Source organism: Neophocaena asiaeorientalis, unplaced genomic scaffold (assembly GCF_003031525.2).
Source record: "Neophocaena asiaeorientalis asiaeorientalis breed wild unplaced genomic scaffold, Neophocaena_asiaeorientalis_V1.1 scaffold356, whole genome shotgun sequence".
Taxonomy (NCBI): Eukaryota; Metazoa; Chordata; class Mammalia; order Artiodactyla; family Phocoenidae; genus Neophocaena; species Neophocaena asiaeorientalis.
The window spans coordinates 270,445-290,458 of NW_020172269.1; positions in this window are offsets into that span (position 1 = coordinate 270,445).

Consider the following 20,014-nt stretch of genomic DNA (forward strand, 5'->3'; position numbering starts at 1 on the left):
CCCGGCGCCCTCCGTGGCCTCAGAGACGCCTGGCTGGACGCACTGCCGCTCAGCCGCCGCAAAGCGCCACCTGGCCCGGGACTTCTGCGACGGCGGTGAGGGCGGGGCGGCGGCCACGACGGGGCCGGGGGCCCGGGTGACCGCCGGTTGTCCAGGCCGCAGGGCCGCCGCCCGTCAGCCGGTTCCTGGCGCTCTCTGCTCAGGGGAAGAGCGCAGCGGTCATCCCTCCCGGCCAGCAGGAGCCCCGAAGGAGATGTGCCGCTAGTCGGGACGGCCAGGCAAGGGCCGCGGCCCCGGAAGGGTCCCTGCTCCCCGGACTCCCTGCAAAATGCAGACGACCCCAGAGGCAGGGCGTGAGGGGCCTCTGGAAGGAGTGGGCAGGACGTGGGAGGGGCGCTGCCTCGATGGCCCCAGAAGGAAGAGGAATGCGGCAAAGCGAGGGGCCAGTTCTGTGTTCAACCTGGCCACGGGAATTCCTCCTGTCCCGGGACCCCGCGTTCCCCGGGGGAGGATGCAGCAGACTGGGGTCCTCCTAGCAGCTCCTCTGACACCACGGGCTCTCACAGCCCCCTCCCCTGGGGCGCCCACACCCTGCGGGTGCTCCCCGGAGCTTCTCTCTGTCCTCATCCACCTCGGAGGCCCTGGATGACTGATGATTTAAGGAATCCAACGGCTCTTAGCTCACCTCTCGCCCCTGCCCGCTCCGCCCCAGTGATGCTGGCCGAGATTGTGAAGCTCTTCCACCCCCGGCTTGTGGACCTGCACAACTATATCCCCATCTGCAACAAGGACCAGAAGCTCAGCAACTGGAGCATTCTCAACAGGCAGGGCTTCGCGGCAGGCTTTCCGCCCCCTGCCTTTTCTGCCGGGGCCCCACTCCTCACTCTCCAAGGCTGTCCTGGACGGGCAGCCTCCCCCCAGCCCCTCCCAGCCCCTGGGACAACTTTTCAGGCTGTGTCCCTGCTGTGGGTCTCCCTGACACTGTCCAGTCCAACCTGGGGCTCCTGGGGGCTCCCCGCCAAGAGGACAGCACTGGTCAGCTCGATACCCGCTTACCGGGGCACCAGCCTTGCCCTCTGACTGCGTGTCCAGATCATGCTGACCACACCTCTCGCTCACCCACCCACCCACCAACAGTTCTGGGTGACAGGCTCTGCTCGGGCCTCGCAGACACAGCAGTACGTGGGCCCCTGCCTTCGTGGGGCTGTATGTCTGTGGGGAAGACAGATAAACGAAGAGATGGGACCAGTGTCAGCTGTGACAAGTCACATGAGGGACAACGAGGCAGAACCCATGAGGCAGCGACAGTGAACAGAGTGGGGCTGCAGTGGGGAGGGGATGTCACCAAGGGTCCTCGGAGCACACTGCCCGTGGTGGGGGGGGATCACTGCCGCGGCAGGGTTGAGGACTTATTCTGAGGAGAGAGGGGACTTTGGGGGAGGTGGAGGAAGGGTGGGCTGTCCCCGTCCCCAGAGGCGAGAGGATGGCAGCTGCAGGCAGATGTGGGGAGAGGTCAGGCTCTGAGCACTTTGAGGGGGGGTTGGAGGACTTCCGCCCAGAACAGAGGAGACTCAGGCAAGAGGATGCGTCCTCCGCAGAGTCCCTGGGACACTTATCGGGAAGGTGGTGGCCCAGGCTGGGACTCACCTGGCCTGAAGGCACAGGGCACCATGTGTCCTGTGACCCCTGATGGGGTGGCTGGGAACGAGACGGCCACGGGTCTCTGTGGGTCCCGGGCCCTCTGCATGGAGGCGAGCCAGCCCTGCCGCCCGGCTCTGCAGGGCGGTCTATTCTGAGGGCTGTACCCTGCTTCCTCTGCGGGAAAGTCCTCCACAAGCTGGGTTTCTGTGTCTCGGAGGAGGAGATCCGCAAGGTGGTGGCCACCACGCCTGGGGCCATCGAGCCAGTCTTGTGTGCAGTGAGGGATAAGGTGGAGGCTGGTGAGGACCCGCCCGGCAGGGCTGGCCGTGTGGGTGCCATCGTACAGCCTTGGAACCGGCTGAGAGTAAAACCAGGAAATAGGTGGGGATGAAGCCCCGGGTCCCCACGTCCCCGGGGCCCAGACTGCAGTGAAGTCTTGGCTGCACTGCTGGTGCGGCCCCAGGCCAGGGCCCCTTCCAGCCTGACCTGTCTGCTTCCCTTTTCAGAAGCGCTCAGGCCCAGCGTCCGCCAGTCAGCCCCTCCCTGCTCCCTGCCTGTGACTGGGAGACCCAGGCAGGCCTGTCGGCGACAGGAGCAGAGTCAGCCCCTCCTGCCAGTCTCCCTGCACGACGTTTGAACCCTCTGCAGGACCCAGGAGCCTCCAGTGGTGACACTGACAGACCACGGGTGGGGCTCACCGCCTCTGCACACGCTGGTAATGGCCAACCGCCCCCCCCAACAAGTGGGCACCCCCGGGCCCTGTCCACAGGCCGTGCGGGGTGGCCGTCGTTCAATGGTCACCTCTCCAAACGGGGAAGCCGTTCAGAGGCACCGAGGGCTGCGCCTGGGCACCACGTTAGGCCTGACTGTGCCCCCGTGGCGCTGTGTGGGCTGAGCCCACCACCCCACCACGCCCCTGTGTGCCCCTCTCCCAGCCGGAGGCCCTGAGCTGGCGGTCGGCTTATCTCGCAGGCCTGCCGAGCCCCTCAGCACCCTCCGGGGCGGAGACCCTTGGGAGTCAGAGGGCTCCAGAGGAGACGGGCTGCTGGGCACACAGAGGGTGGGCCCCATCTCGAGCCCTCTGCCCCCCCAGCCCCACCTCCACTGGCCCGCGGGCCGAAGGCTCCGGGTTTGCCTTTCAGTCGGGGCCCAGCTGGTGAGCGCTGGCAGCTCCTGGACCCTGGGCTGCAGCAGCTGCTGGGGTGTGCTGCAGGAGGCAGTCAAGGTACAGGCCTGGGCGTCCCCCAAGCAGCCCAGACTGGTGTGCGGCGAGGCGGTGGGGGGCAGGCGGGGCCCTTGACCGGGACCCACGTTTAGGTGGATTATTTAAATACAGGACGTTCCGAAGATATCTAGAAGCCCCCATCCCCACGGACTGACCACCCAGCTTCACCAGTTATCAAAGCCTGGGGCCCACGAGCCAGGGGCTGCAGACTCACAGGCGATGCCACCGGATGTGCTGGACAGCAGCCCAGGGGCCACGGGGCCGGGTCAGGGAGCAGAGGCACATCCGTAAGGTGCACACCTGGTTCTGGGACGCAGCCTGGCTCTGGGGGCGCAGCCTCTTCCCCTCTCTCTCACCAAGGGTCTCCAGCATTCCTGGGTTCAGGAGGTGCTCAGGTCCCTTCACTGCCGCACAGCGACCACTGCGTGCTTCCCCAGCACCCTGGGAGCACAGGCTGCATCTTTGGGCCCAAGACAGTGGGGGGTGGGGTGGGTGTGCAGGCCGAACATGTCGGGCCTCAGGGTCCGAGGGGTTGTCAGGAATAGTGATGACAGCACGGTTCCCGAGGGCTGCGCAGATCTCCACTCAGTTTTCTTAAGGAAGCACGGAAGTGGTGTCATCGTGTGGTTTACGTGTGTTGGAGAGCAGAGAGGAAGCCGTGGTAGGGACAAAGCTGCTGTCTCGCGCCCATGGCCGTGGCTCTGGCCCCTGGGCTAACACGGGGCCCTGGCCTCCGTGGGCCCTTGAATAGCATGGGTTTGAATGGCGTGTGTGTTTTCCAGTAGATACGCACCACAGCGCTGCGCTGTGTATGCGGCAGACCCAGGGTGCGGGACTGAATGTAAAGCTGCAGGCGGGTTATTGGATGTGCGGGGGGTGCTGTTTGGAACCTCTAGCCTCCTGCGGCCACTCCCCGACGCATTGTTCAGCTGCCAGCTGTGTGTTATTTTATGAAACCCAGAGGGGAAAACAGTTCACCTGCCACTTAAGACAGCGACACAGTTAAGTGCCCTTCCCGTGACAGTCACTGATGTAAGATAAAGCAGGTGGGGGGAGGGCCGTGGAGGGGCCTGGATGTGCCGGGCCGGAGTCTCCTGCGTGGACTGAAATTAGAACTGGACACGCTCAATCGGCGTGCTGCCTCGGGACGCCCCTGGCCTTCGCAGCTTGTCACTGGGGAGAGGTGTGGCCAGGCCGCATGGGGCGGTGGCACACTGGGCCTGCTGGTGCACCCTGTCCAGGGTCCTCGGAGGGGTCTGTCTGCTGAGAGGCCGACCCCCTGCCTCGGCCAGCTGGAGCCATCTGTCCTTGGACACAGCATCTAGGGGGCAGATGAGCTTTTCGAAATATTCTCTTTTTCACCCGCTTGAGGGAGGCGGGCTCCGTGTTCCCAGCAAGGGGAGGCTTGCGCCATGGCCTCCCTTGGAAGGAGGCTCAGCAGGGCCAGCGGCTGCGCTCGAGGCAGGACCGCTGAGCAGGGGCGCTGGGCGGTCCCTCCCAACCGTCGGTCTTCACAGGAGCGTCTTCTTGGCTGTTTCCCTTCAGAAGTGAGCCCTGCACATGGCGTTGCACCATCAGCAGGCGTGCTCCAAGGACCTGCCCGGGGCCAGGCAGGGGCTGCAGAGCGGATAGGCCGGGAGGCTCCCAGTCTCAGCCTGTGGCTGGTAGGACCCAGGGGTAGGCTGGACGGGATGGGGGAGGGAAGCCAGCCCCTCCCTCTCGTGTCTTGCCCTCCATCACCCTGGGTCCCTCAGGCTCATTTCGGGGACCCACATCATCTCCGTCCAGGGTGCCTCACTCGAGGGCCTTTGGTCTGACCACTGGCTGTGTGGCCTTGTAGCCTGGGGCTGAAGCTGCCCAGCTCCAGAGGGTGGACACGTGTCCCTCAGGGACGTTTGTTTTCCTGCAGGTCCTGCAGATGAAGGCGGCCAGGCTGGAGCACCTGCTGAAGCTGAAGGACCAGCGAATTGGAGCTCGTGCAAGAGACCAGCCCCGGTGATGGAGGAACTCCCAGGGCCAGAGGGGCCATGCTCCCCGTCCACCAGACTCGGACCTTGAACCCACACGGAACACCCCCCAGACCAGGTGCTTCCGGGTGTGGCCGCACGCCGTCCAGCAGGCTCAGAGCGCCGCGGGGGCCCGAGCGAGTGTGTCCACAAGCGTGAGGCCTGGGCCCGTCCCGGCTGCGCGTCTCAGGGCTCCCAGCCGGTGTGGCTCCCCCTGCGCCCGAGACTGGTTTGGACATGAAGACTTGGGTCCAATTCCCCGGAGGCCCTAAGCTGTCCCGTCATCACTGTGTCTGTGAATGTGGAGGGTCTGCGGTGTGCTGTGTGCCGTGGGGGCCCGGGGGCGGCAGTGTTGCTTGTCAGCTCACCTTAAGTCCCGGAGGACCCCGGAGAAAAAGCTTGCTGGGAGGTCGTGTGCCCTGAAGAGAGCCTGTGGGGACTCGCAGAGCCTCGTTGTAATCACCACGCTCTGCTCTGGAGGCCGGCGGGGTCAGAGCGGAGCCAGGACCTCTGCGACGGGCCTCACCCAGGCCACGTGGGGCCCCTGGCCCTGGACGGGGACTTCAGGGCGGTGGGTGGGTGTGGCTAGGTGCCCCAGACGCTGAGGGGGGCTGGGGGTGGGGACAGGGGCTGCATCCTGCTGGCTTCCGTGTCCTGGCATCCAGGCTGGGGGGCTGGGGGGCACCCCAGAGCCTTGGTTCTGCTTCCCGCCCGCTGACTCACATCCTGGGCCCCTGCAGGGTTTCAGGAAGCGGCGTCAGAGCTGAAAACCTCTGTCAGGGTTTCAGGGCTGCTTCAAGCTCTGAGTCAGCCTGCATCCTCCCTGAGTCAGACTGCACGGCCGCGGCCCCATGGCCCAGTTCAGGGCCATGGCGCTCCGAACGCGGGCTCCGAGGCCCTTGCGGAGAGAATCAGGGCTTGAGCTCCCTAGAAACACGGCTGAGACCAAGGACCTGCTCCCTCCGGGAGGGGCCCTGCCTCTGGGAGAGCCTGGACGGGGCCATCTCTGAAGGTTGCCCTGGACACAGCCTCAGGGGGGCAGCACGTTGTGGTGGGGGTAGCAGCCCTGCCTGTGGAGCCAGGACCGCAGGATCCGTGTGCTGGGTCTTCCAGACTGCCTGCCGCGGGATTCCGGGCCACAAGCAGCCCCTACTGATTCCTAGTGTCAGGAGCTGGCAGGCCCACGGAGATGAGCTCCCGCAGCCCGGAGCTCACAGTGTCTTGCCAACTGGGCAGGAGTCTGGGTGTGGTGCGGGCTCCCGCAGCCTCCCTCCACCTTGGTACTGCAAGGGGCTGCCACTGTGTTCCAGGGCCAGACACCCAGACGCGCACACGCGGGAGGCTGGCCGGCCCTTTGTTGAAGCAGGAGCTTGCAGTGGGCATCGCACATGTGCCTGTGTCAGGGAGTGCCCATGTGCTCACTCACCAGCGGAGGTGGCCATGGGGCTGGCCTATGGAGACAGAGGGTGGAGCTTGGGAAGCATAGCCCAGGGCACAGGGCTGCCCTGACAGGGACCTGGGAGCAGGTGCTAAGCTGCAGGGGCCAGAGGTGGGCCCCGGATCTCTGGCCTACAGACGAGCTCACAGGTGGCCCCTGCAGGGGTCCCAGCTAGAGCCCCCGACCTACTCCAGCTTCGAGGGGCCTTAAGCCCAGGGTTGGGGCTGGGGGCAGGCAGGGGGCTCACCGGGGGGCACGAGGCGGGGAGAGCTCAGAAGGGGCTGTGCCACCAGCAGGGGCAGGAATGCAGAGCAGCCCAAGTAGGGTCGGGCTCGGGGCGCATCAGCAGGGCCTGATTCGGGGGCCCTGGAGGGAGGCCCCTGACCTGGCTGGTGGGCCTGGGGGACGTGTGACGGGCAGTGGATCTGAGTCCTGCTGGGTCACAGGCAGAGCTGGCTCAGGGCTGGGTCCCAGGGGAGAAGCAGAGGCGGGGCTCTCTCTGGAAGAACACGAGAAGGCCGCCCGCTGGTCTATCCCTTGGGTGCCGCCATCGTGCTCTCACCGTTGCTGGCTGTGGACTCAAGGCAGCTCTCTGGTTCGAGCATTTTCGGTCACTCCAGCTTTCTCCGGCTGTGAACTGTGCGGTGCAGAGACTGCTGGGCAGTTAAGAGGGAGGTTAAGGCCAGGCTGCCCTCCCCCCAGCCCAGGAAGCAGACCCCAAGCCCTGTTAAGTGTCTCCGTGGGCGCAAGGTGGACGCTTGGGTACTTGGTGCGTCGTCTGACAGATCTTTTTGTACGTGTTAAGTATTTCATAATTTTAAAAACATTTTTAAGGGGAAAACCTTAGGAGGCACAGAGGTGTAAATGAGATCCTGAGGGCCCAGCAGTGACACTATCTGCCCAGGGTGGGTCGAGGTCAGTGGGCAGCCCGGGCTTCCCCAACCTTTGTGAAATGGGAAAGTGGAGGTGCCCGGGGCAGCCGCGCCCACACTGCCCAGGAGCGGCGCCGGGCCGGCCCGAGGGCGACTCCGCGTGGCCGGGACAGAAATTGCGCCTTCCCGACCCTCCTTCAAAAGCGGTAACACGCCGAGTCCTGCAAGGAACCACCACCCTCTCCTGTGTGTGCTGTCTAGCGGCCAAGAGCCAGAGAGCAGGATGGAGCAGGGAAATGTGAGGCCTGGGGTGGGGGCGGGGTGCGCCCCCCAGAAATAAGAGCCGGGTGGGGAGATGAAAACAGAGCCTGACGTGTGGAAGCGGGGGCCACGGAAGCCCACCGCACCTGACTCCCGAGTAAAGGCGTGAAGAAAATGAGGGGCTGGCGGCTCAGGCAGAGGAGTGGCCGATACAAGGGCAGAGAGCAGGGCTCCGTGCTGGGGCTGCGGGGCGGGGAGGGCAGAGGGGCTGAGGCTGAGAGGCGGAGGCTGGCACTGTTCAGGCAGGGCCACCGTGGCCACCGGGCAGCAGGAGGCACCTGACAGCCCTGGGGGGCAAAGCCCTGAGAAGTCAGGTTCCGGGGGGAGCCTGGGAGACAGAGCTGGTGGGCCCGACGTCACGGGCATCACTAACGCGGCACGTTTAGAGAGTTCCAGAAGACGGGAGGGCGGGTGCTCAACCAAAGGGCCCCGGAGCCATCACGCGGGATTGGTAGGGGCCGAGCCCCGGGCTCTCGGCTCCCCCGGGGCATCAAGGCTGAGTGAGCTCGCCAGGCTGTGTTTTCCGAGTTGTGAGGTAGGGCAGCCGGCCTAACGTTGTGCGTGCGTTAAATATGCCGTGTCACCTAGAAAACACCTTTCAAGGAAAAACACCCTAGACACACAAAACGTATGAGAAGTGAACTGGTGACGGGGAGCTTCCATAAAACTAACTTAGAGGTTCAGCCAGAACAGAGTTTGTTTAGCTCAAGGTTGTGATTAAATTCAGGTAGTAAATTAAGCAGAGCAGATTGCAATCGACTGAGATTAGAAATGAAGGCACGGAGAAGACGCAGGAAAGGACGCGTGAGCATGTTGGGACAATGGCCGCTGCCTCGAGGGCCGCCAGGCCCTCAGCACCCACAGGCCTGGGGCTCCAAGCCCCGCTGGCGGCCCTGCTGCTGCCACCGGATTGCAGGAGGAGGTGGGGGAAGCTGCCCTGGAAGGGACCTGGCTCACGCGTAGAAAGTGATAAAAAGACGCCCAGAGAACAGGCTGGCGGAAACCCACACGATTCACAGCGATGGCCCCCGGGTGCCAGAACGGTCACTTCTGTATTGTTGACAGTCATAGCCACATGTTGTTCTGTAATTGGAAAAAAATGAGAATAATGGCTCCAACAAGCTCGCCTGAGAGAGACAGGCCTGCTGCTGCGCCCCACGTACGCCTGACATCCGTCCCGGTTGCCCTGTCCCCTCATAGACCCTGAAAAGGACACACTTGTTAAGAGAAGCTCCCTCAGAACCAGCCAGCGGGGTGGCCGAGGGCCTGGTCCGTCTCTTGGCCTTCAGCCCTGCTGGGCCTCACCCACCAGCGAAAATGGGACCGTCCAGGAGAGGGTTGTTGGGAGTCCAGGGACCAGAGCAGCCCTGGCCTCACCCCAGGGGGGGCGTGAGGACCCCAGGCTCTGATCCCACTGCCGCCCCCCCAGGTGTTCTGGGGGGGGTGTCTTTGTTCCCGCAGTGTAACAGGCCACATGGTGCGATGAAGTGGTACCTGCCCTCTGTGACCCCCACTCCACCCGTCAACTCATATGAGTGGCCATCCAGGCAGAGGGCATGCCCGCAGGCCAAGGAGGGTGGGCAGGGGCTGTGCAGGGCTGGGTGGGGGCGTGGCATGTCTGGACACCTTTACTGCCAGTCACCTGGGCTGCCACCGCCCCCACCCCAGACCCCTGGCCCCGGATGACAGCATGCCGCCCACCCTGCTCACTGGGTGCAGCCACACTGGGCAGCTGGCCGGTGGGTGTCAAGCCCTCTCTGGGCTCCCAGAGGAAAGCCCACCCTCACAGGCCAGAACCCGGGAGAGACCAAGCATTCCTCACCGACCCCCGCAGCCCCTTCACCACCGCGAGGTCACAGCCCCAAACCCGCAGGCCCTCACACATATGTGCATGCACTCAGCCCCCGGGGCTCCCCCTCTATATCCCACCACCTGTGGCCCCGGCTCTGACCTTCTGGGCTGGGCGCTCCTCTGTGACCCACGGCTGCCTGAAGCAGGGGGTCTCGGGACGCCCCCCCCCAAGTGTGGCCCTTAGCCTGGCAGCTAGGATAGGTCAGCCCCAGCCCAGCCCCCTCCCAGGTCAGGGGCAGCGAGTCCACGGGGGGCGGCTCAGCTGGGGGCTCCCACCCGCCCGGCCCAGCCCAGCAGCTTCTCCATCCAGTATTGTGGGAAGGGGCCCCTGGAGCCGAGAGGATGTTGATTCCAGCTTAGGCTGCCCTTGTCCTTGGGAAGCGAGGCTCCCCCACTGGTCTGGGCCTCGGTTTCCTCCTCAGCCGCAGGGGCCAGCACTGAGGGAAGCAGGAGGTGCCCCGTCTCAGGCTGTGCCCTCACCCGCAGCGCTCCCCACCCCTCACTGACCCCCAGGCCTCTACTAAGGGGCCCTCGGTACCTGCGGGGACCCAGAGAGGCCTTGGGTCAGGGACGCTGAGCTGGCCTGAGAAGCGCTGTCTGCCTGTGGGTCAGCCAGCTGGGGGCCCAGGAGACCGCCACGGGCAGCAGCCACCGAGGGGGGGCAGCCTGAAGGTGACAGGTCCCTCCCCAAACCTGGGGGCCCAGCCCCGTGAGAAAGAGACCCCCGGCCCCTGGGTCATGGACAGCAGTGACTGTGCGGGGTCCGGGGGGCCGGGGACCCGGGCCGAGCCTGGGGTCCGGGCCCAGGGCCGGTGGGCAGGGCTGAGTGTGCGTGCGAGCCTGTGTGACAAGCCCAGCGGCCCAGGCTCTGGGCCGGTGGCCGGGGGTGGGGCTGTCAGGTCAGCAGTCTGGAAAAGGCGGCCCCAGTCCTCCCTCGGGTTGGGGGTCCTGGGAAGGCCAAGGGTGCCCTGGGAAGGGCCGTCTATGCCGCGGCCTTGAAGGGCGGAGGGCAGTTCCCATGGCCGGGCAAGTGTTCCGGATCCGCCCCGGAGAGGGGAGAGAAAATAACCAGAAGCCGAGATTATCTCCCCAGCAAGGGAGCTGCTCAGACACAACCTTGAAACCCCGACAGGAGGCTGGGGAGGCCCGGGTCCAGGCTTAACTCCTTGTCTTCCATCCCGGCCCTTCCTCTGAGCCTCCAGGCCCAGCCTGGCCCACGCATGGGTCCCGCCTGGGGACCCAGCGCCCACAGGGGCTTCCCACAGGTGCCCAGGGCCACCGGGGCCTCTGATTGTGGTCATGCTGGCCGCATGGCCCTCCCAACCGGGCTGGGCTCAGGCTCTCGGCGCCAGAAGCCCCGAGCCCAGGAGGCCCCGGGAGCCACAGGAGTCTCGGCCCGGACCTGGTTTCCCGTCCCCCCACCTCTCCAGGCCCACGTCCTCTCCACAAACAGGGTGTAGGGACACCAGATTGAGCAAATAAAAATCCAGGGCACCCAGTTAAAGTCCAGTTTCAGACCAACAACGCGTAATTCTCCCTGTGGCCACACTCCCCATGTTACCACGTGTTCTCCACCACGAGGACCTCAGGCCGCCGGGATTTGCACCCCCTGCTCTTCGAGGGGCCTTGGAGAGGTTTCCAGCCTGAGGACACTGCTGTTCCAGTCTGTCTGGGGCAGTCCCTCTTGGGTGGACAGACACCAGGGAGTGGAATTGCCACGTCACAGGGCGGACACTGCTTCAACCTGCTGTCTCTGGACGGGGTGGCCATTTTCAGAGCCTCCTTTGATGGGTGGGGAAACCGAGGCCAGAAGCGGCAGCCTGCACGGCACGTGTGAGCTGCAACCAGGCCTCAGCCGCGCCCTGGGGAGAGGCTGCTGACGCTGCCTTGCCTACCCCTTGGGGTGGGGAGCGCCAGTGGATAATAACCCAGGGAATGCAGGTCAGGTTGGGGCACAGGGCAGGATTGGGGTATAGAGCAGGTTGGGGCACAGGGCAGGATTGGGGTGCAGGACAGCTTGGGGTACAGGGCAGAGGCCGAGGTCTCTCTGTTCCACAGGCCACCCTCTCTGGGAACCTACCAAGGGTTAATGTAGGCTACCTCCTGGTGGCTGGAAACTTTGGCTTGAGCTAGCAGACAGCTGTGGGGACCCCCCCCCCAGGAATGGAGCAACGGGAGGGAGTGAGCAGTCCTGAAGGACACCCCTTATCTCCAGTCAATTCCATGCCAAGCACGTCCTCCAGGGCCGGCAAGGATACTTTCTGTCTTGTGGGCAAACGGCAGGCCGGGCCCAGCATGTTTTGTGTTCCAGGGGCTGCTTGTGGTGCCTCTGCACCCAGGGTTTGGCTGGACCCAGCAGGGGGCCCTGCCCCAGGTGACAGGGACCACGACGCAACGCCTGGGGTTGTGTGGACGCTAGAGCGGGCAAACAGGAAGGCTTCCCACAGTGGGGGTCCAGCCAGCAGCTGCAGAAGTGAGGGGCAGGATCCTGTCCCTTTATCCAGCCGCCCTGGAATCCAGCTGCTGTGTCTGCCCTGGGGGGACCGTCCTCACCACTTAGGGAGGGGACTGGACCTGGCATGCATTGCTCCACTCGGCTCCTACAAAAGTCTGATGACAGCCAGAGCGCAGGAAGGGGCAGCCCGGGGGCCTGGGTTCCTGCTCTGGGCTTGGGTCCCACTGAAAGCCCTGAGGGGCCACACAGCGCCTCGAGGCAAGGCGAGCACTTGGGATGCACCTGCTGGGCAGCGAGCGGCCTCAGCGCCCTCTGGCTGTGGCCTTCCTGCCCTCGGCCGTGCAGGAAGCTGGCCCCGAGTCCCCTCCTTCACCTTCAGAAGCCACAGAGCAAGCCCTCCAGGGGCTGAGACCCCAAGGGTCTGGGCCCTCCAGGGGTCCAGGTGGGCTGGATGGACTGAAACCTGCCGTGGAAGGCAGGCCCAGCCCCTCAGCCGCCCCCTCCCTGTGCCTAGCTCTACGTGGCAGCCTGAGGGGGGCTCCTGGACACACAGTCTACTCCCTGCCACCCTTGGGGAAACACAGACAGTGGGTCCAGCCCCCTCACCCTAGCTGGCCTCCCACCCAAGCCCCCCGGGCTCCTGCTGGTAGAGGGGCAGCTACCCCCACTGCCGGAGAGAAAGTGGAAGTAGGGGCCTAAGGGGGTGACGGGAGCAGGGCCAGCGGCACAGCGGCTGATGGCTCGGGGTCCACACACTGGAGACGCTGGGCAGGGGCCACAAGATTCAGGCTGCTGTCCCCCCCCCCACTTCTCTTTCTGCCTTTGTGGATGCAAACAGTGGTTTGTAATTAGCAGGCATTGCTTTTATAATCAGGACGGTAAGATTAAGACAAGGGAAGGCCTCCAAGGTGCTTTAGAGCAGCTGGGCCTCCCGCACCCATCTCCCCTCCAACTCCCTGTCTCTGTCTCTATCAATCTGCCTCTCACCTCCTCTCCTGCAGGCCCATCGCCCACCCACCTGAGGAGCCCAAGGTCAAGGGTGCAAGTGTTTCCCAAGAGCCGAGGGAGGCAGCTTTGAGGGGGGGGAGGGTCAAGGGCGATGGAGGCTCCGGACGGAGGCGGCCCCGGGGTGGGGGAGCAGGACCCCAAGTGGTTCTCCAGAGAACAGGGGCCTGAGCAGATGGTCCCAGAGCCACCACTCGAGGTGGGGCTTCACCCATCAGCCTGAGACTCAGCAGACGGCCCCCATCGGGCCTCTGAGCTCCCGGAGCAGGGGGGAGGGGGGTGCCTTCCTCTACCAAGGGCCCCTCCCCTGCCCAGCAGAGGTCGGGGTCTGACACCCACTTTGTGGCCCCATACAGCCCAGAGGTCGGCCCGGCCCCTCCCGCCTGCCCAGGAGAGCCGTGAGCAACTGCTCACTGGCGTCTTCTGACCCTGCGCCCACTGGCAGGCTGCACGGCCCCCAGAGGCCCTGGACTGCGGACAGTCTCCCAGCAGCGGTCCCCGCCGCTTGCATGCAGCCCAGGGTCTGCACATTCTCAGCCACACTGCTCGGCCAGCACGGGTCCAGGCCACGGTGGGCGTGTGTCAGGAAGGACTGGCACGTCCACAGGCATGGGTGGCCGCTCTCTCACCTGGCTTCCCTCACACGTCCACCTGTGCCGTCCACCTGTGCCCTCCGCCTGCCTTTGCCCATCCAGGAGCCCGCCCCTCAGTCGGGGTTTGATGCAACAGTCCCGAGGCTCCACCGGTCGGCTGAGAGCCCGAGGGGCTGCTGCACACACACCACACGTGCAGACACACAGACACACCAGAGCTGGTCTCGGGGCAAAGTGAGGGCAGGGTGGGGTCGCCTGTCTGGACCCTTAGGCAGGGAGGGGGGCTGTCCCTGGTCCTGGAGGCGCGGACCACCCCAGGGGCGGAGGGGGAGCGGAGGCTGGGTGCGGCACAGGAGGGGCCCCTGGGACCCAGGGGACAGGTGGGGGACGTGATGGCCAGTCAGTTTCAGACTCAGGCCACCACTTCTGCCGTTCCCCGCAGGTCAGGAATGTTCGTGAGCAGTGGGGACACTTGCCCGTGTAGAGCCAGCTGCCCCCCCCAGCAGGTACTGACTGCGCCCACGCCCACACACAGTGGGAGGCGGAGCTGCCCTCCTGTGGCCCCTGGGCCTGCGAAAGGGGTGGCGCACCTGTGTGTGTCTGTGTGAGAAGCCCTGGGTCTTCGATCAGCTGTCCCCTGGGTGCCGCTCCCTCGCCTGTCCCTACAGTGTCCCCCCAAGACTGCAGGGCCCCTGCCCTTTTCCAGACAGCCCGGGGCCCTGGGGCAGAGCTGAGCACACGGCGGGCGGGTGTGCGGCCAGGCAGAGCCCCCCCCACCGGATCCTCTGGACTCCGGGCAGCCCCAGTCCCAGGCGGCCTCCTGAGGCAGGGGTCCTGGGGCTCCGTGGCCAGGGCAGGAGGCTGGGAGGCCGGGAGGGGAGGGGAGAGGTGCCACCTCCCTGGAGGCTCTCTCTCCCCTGTGTGTTCTGGGCCGTGACGCAAGCAGAGGCTCGTGGGGAGATAAGGTCCGGAGGAGGCTGCCGGCCAGGGCTGGCCCGGTCCCAGGTCCTGGCCAGCAGCCCCCAGCTCCGTGGGCCTCACCGCCCGCATGCCGAGGCTGGGCGCTCTGCTCAGAGCGGGTCTTTGTGCCCCAATCTCGCAGGTGCGGGGGCGGGCGGGGTCCTTGGCACAGAGCAGCCCATGACCGCACGTGATGGCCGCTGCTCCGGGTGCTGCCCGCCAAGGTCTCTGCCTCGCATAAAGGGGCGCCCGGCGGCCGCAGCGGCAGAGCCCGCAGTCAGCAAGCGGCTCTCCTCCTCGCTCCCGGCCCCGCTCGCCCGCAGAGACCGCGGACCCGAGGCTGACCAGGTAAGGCCTGGCCGGCCTCGCTGCCTCCGCCTCAGCCCGCCAGCCCATCCCGCTCACTGGCACCCACAGGACGCCTGCAGCTGCCCAGCCGAGCCCGCAGCTCGTCCCCGCGCCTCACCTGACCCAGGTCGGACCCTCCTGGACCCGCGCCCGTGCCGGCCATGCTGCTCGCTGTTCCTTTTTCCTATGCATATACTTCTTTGAGGGTCTGGCCTAAAGAGGTGTAGGGCATGGGAAAATGGGGCGCCGAGGTCCTGCCGCGCTGCAGAGCCCATTCCCCGCCACGCACCTGCCTCTGGACCTGCTTCCACGTCCTGCACGCTGGATCGGGGATGGATCCAGATGACGGGGCCAGGGGGTCCTTGCCCTCCTCCATCAGGATGATGTATGGGGGGCGGTGGGGGCAGGGAGAGGGAGGGGTCGCCCGTCCTAGAACAAGAAGATCGGGTAACCTTCGCTTCCGTGCGTGCCCTAGAGCTGCGGACGGCGTGGTCCAGGCCCTGCCCCTGCAGGCGCGTGGGAGAGAGGCTGAGCAGGCCCCCGCTCCACGGTGACTGTCACTGGGGCTGCCCTGAAGAGTTATAGAAGGTGCCGGGACAGGAGCGGGGGCAGCCCGTTTGGGTCCACTGCGGGGTCTGGGTCTGGGACCAGGGGGCTCGGATGTGCAGAGAAGAGGGGCGGGGGGAGGGCGTCAGCGGGGGCTGCCGCAGGGATGCTCTCTCCACCTTCATCACACTTGTAACGAGAGTGAGTGTATTTTCCCTTCGGAAATGTCAATAAAGGTGACTTCTTGTAAAGTTCAGTGTGGAAAAGCTTTGACCGTTGGAGCGCTGAAAGCAAAGCTCCCTCCGTCGTGTTTCTCCTCGTCCATGCTGGTGGGGGCAGGGGGGGCACATCAGTAAGAATGAGTGGTCTTGAGGGAACCTGATAAAAAATACGTCAACATGAGGGAATGAAACGACTCCTAGACACATCAGCTGGGGGGGGCGGGCAGTGGGGTGGGGGGCTTTCTGATAACCAGGGTCACGGGGGCAGGACACTCCCCGGGCCTGGCGGCGCCAGGTGGGCGGGCCAGGACTCCCAGGGCTGGAGTGTGCACAGCCTGCCCCCCAGCACTGCCTCTGGCGCCGGCTCGCTGGTCCAGGTGGGAACTCCCTGGCTCTGGAGCCTGTTGGCCTTAACATCCTGCAGCAGGAAAAGGGACAGAGGGAGCCCAGTGAACCGAGAGCTTCAACAGTGACGCTCAGGCTTATCTTATCGGCTGATCAGCCCAGCGAACGGAGCTCCCTGCCCCCACAGTGCCACTCTCCGTCTGGTCCATCGTCACCAAGGGGCTGGGGGCTGGCTCTGCTGGTGAGGCTCCCCCTGGACCATTGAGAGTATTGAAGGGAAGAAGGTATATACAATACCCTGAGTGCATGAGGAACAGTGGCCGGGTCCAGACACCTGTCTCCTGTGATGGGGAGAGAGGTGGGTTGCAGGCACGGCTGGATCCAGGCAGCCAGTGGCTCTGCCTTGCTCTCTACCATTATCCTCCTGTCAGCAGCTACAGGGTATGGCTCCTGGGCCCAGGGAGGGAAACCCTTCAGAGTCACTGCAGCTGGCCACGCATACCCTCCCCTTGGTCCCTGACTTGCCCCAGCCGCAGGGTGGGGTCCCTTGTGGGCGGCTCCCTCGGCAGGGAGATGGGCCAGAAGTCCCCACCAGGAGGTCGAGCAGAGCAGGCCAGTGTGTCCTGTATCAGCTCTGGTTCAGCTGAGGAGCACGGAGAACAGCCTGGGGCCAGGCAGCCCTCGGAAAAGCCAGGTGACGCCCGTACAGGCCGCCAGTCGCAGGGGCCCCTGCCCCGTAAATGGTGGGGTGGGGCTCACAGAGGCACTGGGTGAATGATCCTCCCCCACAAAGCTCAGCATGGCTTCCCTGGGGAGGGGTTTCCCTCCACCTGTCCCCTTGCTCTTGCAATCACCACCACAGCTGGGAATGAGGATCTTACCGGCCTCGGAAGCGGGCAACACGGAGCCCTCCAGCTGCAGAGGCCTGGGTGGTCCTGCCGCCCCGGGAGGCTTGTGCTCCCACCTGGTGGCCAGGAGCCCCGCCGTGCGGCCCTGGTGGTCCTGACCCCTGGACAGCAATGGTCTTGGATATGGCAGGTCCTCTGCCACCAGGGGCCACTGAAGCGGGAGGAGGACCGAGAATCTGTGCGGTCACGGGGGGAGGTGCTCCCACACCCTTAAGGGGGCTTGGCAGTGCCGCGTCTGTTCTGCAAGCCCCTCTGCTATGGGGCCTCTGAGGGTGGCCTGGCTGAGAGGACCCATTCTTGACCCACAACCAGGCGTCACTGCCTGGGCGCCAAGAACTGGGTGGCTCAGAACTGGCGGGGGAGGGCGGAGGGATGCGCCTGGCCCTGGGAAGGGGAGGGGCCGACACCCAAGCAGCCCCGCCCAGCACCTCCTATGACAACTGCAGACAGAAAAGTTTAGAGCAAGACAGACAGCCCGTAGACCCCGCCAGCCGGTTCCGCTGTGAATATCTTGGCCTATGTACCTTATCGTGTGGATTTGGCACCCTCTGTATGTAAGTTTCAGGCATGAGGCCCTGCAGACTGTCACCAGGTCTGGCTCCCAAACCAGAGGAAGTGGACCTGGCAGAGCCATGGGCTCTCCCGTTTCCACCCGGTTCCTGCTCAAGGCCGGCTGCCCCAGCCAGTGTCCACGGCAAAGTCCCCGTTTCCCTAAACTGGGATTTAGACTGTTCTGCCCAGTCCCTGCCAGCGGGTGAGGCTCTAACGCACCTGTCTGAGCAGCAGGATGGAAGCAGGGCTTGGGAAGCCTGGTCCCACCAGTCACTGCTGGTCATGACAACCGTGGGTTAGAGAGCACCAGGTAAGGGGGGACCGCTGCCCAGAATTGGGTGGAGGTTGCAGACAAGTGACACCCAAAGCCCTGGGAGCGGGGGCGACAGCACTCGGGCAAAAGACACACAGACACAGAGACACACACACATCACGGGACACACACAGACACAGAGGCACACACACAGAGGCGCACACACACACATCACGGGACACAGACGTTGAGGATCGCTCAGCTTCCCCCGAACCACTGGGTAGCTTGGAAGGAACTAGACCAGCTAGACTCTGGCTAAGATTTTAGGGTCAAGAGAGAATCCAGGCAGAGGCTTAGGCTTTTCTGAACCAAAGGTTAGAACAGCTGAAACCACACGAACCTGTACCTGTTTAAGCGAATCCCGACCCACAGGAAACCCTGAACAAGAGGCTCCACACAGCTGTAAAAGCCCCACCTCTGGAAAGAAAGCCACAACCGCGATGCGGTAACAGGGCCCACACCGCGCTGCTGCGGAACTCGGCCAAAATCCCAAAGGCTCCAAGTGGCCTTCGGCAGCTGCCCCCACACTGGCCCGGCTCTATCCTCCGACACCCAGGCTTCTGCTTCTTGCACGGGGGCTTTCTGCTCGGAACCCACCCTCCACAGCGAGCAGGAGGTCTCAGGGTATCTGCCCCTCGTTGCCTTCCTGCCTGGCAGGCCCCAGGGCGCACCCTCACCCACCCAGCTGTGCCCCGCTGCCCTTCCCCGATCACCTGCCTCTTCCTCAATCCCTCCTATTCTCCCCCAAAGCACTCCTGTAATGAATACGAAGTGATCCTGTACTGAATACCCAGGTCCTCTCTGAACTGGCCCTTCACCGCGGTATCCGGGCATCACCCCCACGCCCCGGCGCGCCCACTGTCACCCATGTGGCGCAGACACCCTTTGAGTGCCGTGTCAGAACCCTCCGGAAAGTTTGCACCCCTGGCTCTTTCCTCCAGTGGTGAGGCGGCTTCCAGGCGCGCCTCGGGCAGGGAGGGGCCCTCTCTCTCCTGCTGCGGGGGCACAGCCCTGCAGGCGAGGACAGAGGACAGCTCAGGGGGCGCAGGCCAGACGCTGGGTGGGTCCTTCCTCAGCAAAGGGAGGCGCAGGGCAGCACATGGGGCAGTCCCTGGCTCACACGCGCCCACCGTCAGTTCCTTTCCCGTTTCCAGCTTTGGGGTCATGGTTAACGTGGAATTCAAACACCAAAAGGTGCGAAGCACGTTCACTTCCTCCCAATCCTGCCGGTTTCCATTTTCATGCACAAAGCCTGGAAGCACATAGCGTAAGAGTTCGACTTCGTTTACCCTAACTGGAAGCCTTCTATTGAATAAGTTACCCCCAACGAAGGGTAACGTGACCCCCGTGTGTGAGGGCGTAAGAGCCCAGAGCAACAGTCCACTTGGGTCTTTGTTTGCTGACCTATCACTTCCTAGACCAACCCTTTGGCAACTTTCAGGTATGAAGTGGCTCTGAAACGCCTTCGACTGTAAACCCTCCACAGTCCTAAGGCTGGAAGGTTCCAGGTGCCACCGGCCTCAGGCCCACGCAGGGGATCACCGCGTCTCTGCAGGTAGATGCCAGACACAGCTCTGCACGGAAGCGCAGTGTCTGACAGGCCTCAGCTGCGGGCTTCTGGGCAGCCACACATCCTTAAAAGACATCCCGGGTCTCCGGCGGGGCGCACACGTGCCAGGCTCCCCAGAGCAAAGCTGGGCTCAGCGTGTGCACCGGGCTCCCGGCGTCTGGGGGGCTGCCTGCCGCACGAGGCCCACGCGGAAGCCAGGGAGGCTGGTTCCGCTCGGCAGGGACCCCAGAAGGAGCCCAGAGGCTGGGCCAGAGCTGGGGGCCCAGGCAAGGATGCCCATGGGCACAGCAGTTGCAGGCCGCACACAGCCCAGGGCAGAGGGTGGGGGGTCAGAGCGCCAGGGGCGCACGGAGTGCTGTGGGGAAGGGCGCGCTCAGCTGCGAGTCCTGCAGATGGCGTTTGTGTTTCACGCAGCGATTCTGAAACCAGGTGAGCAGGGCAACAACGGGCCACCCCCCTCGCCTGCACTTCGGACAGCTGCATCTCCCGGGCCAGCAGTGGGCCCCGGTAGCGGCGGTGCCGGAAGGAGCACACCAGGGCGCTGACCTGCTGCGCCGTGGAAGCTGTGCGCACACGGGGAGTCCGAGCGCCCTCTGCCTCCTGGCTCAGCCCTGAGGGAGGACGGGAGGGCACCCAGTCCTTGTGGCTGAAAATGCTGCCTGGGGGGGACAGCCCCCACCCCCCCCGGGAGATGCCACCAGCTGTGACCGCGGATGGTGCTGGCGGCGGGGCCTCAGGAGAGCAGCCCGCCCTCCAGCCTCCCGCTGGGCCAAGGCGACACCCCTCCTCGCCTTTAGCTTGAGTGTGGAGGGGGTCCAGAGGCGTGGATGTCGAAGAGGACGAT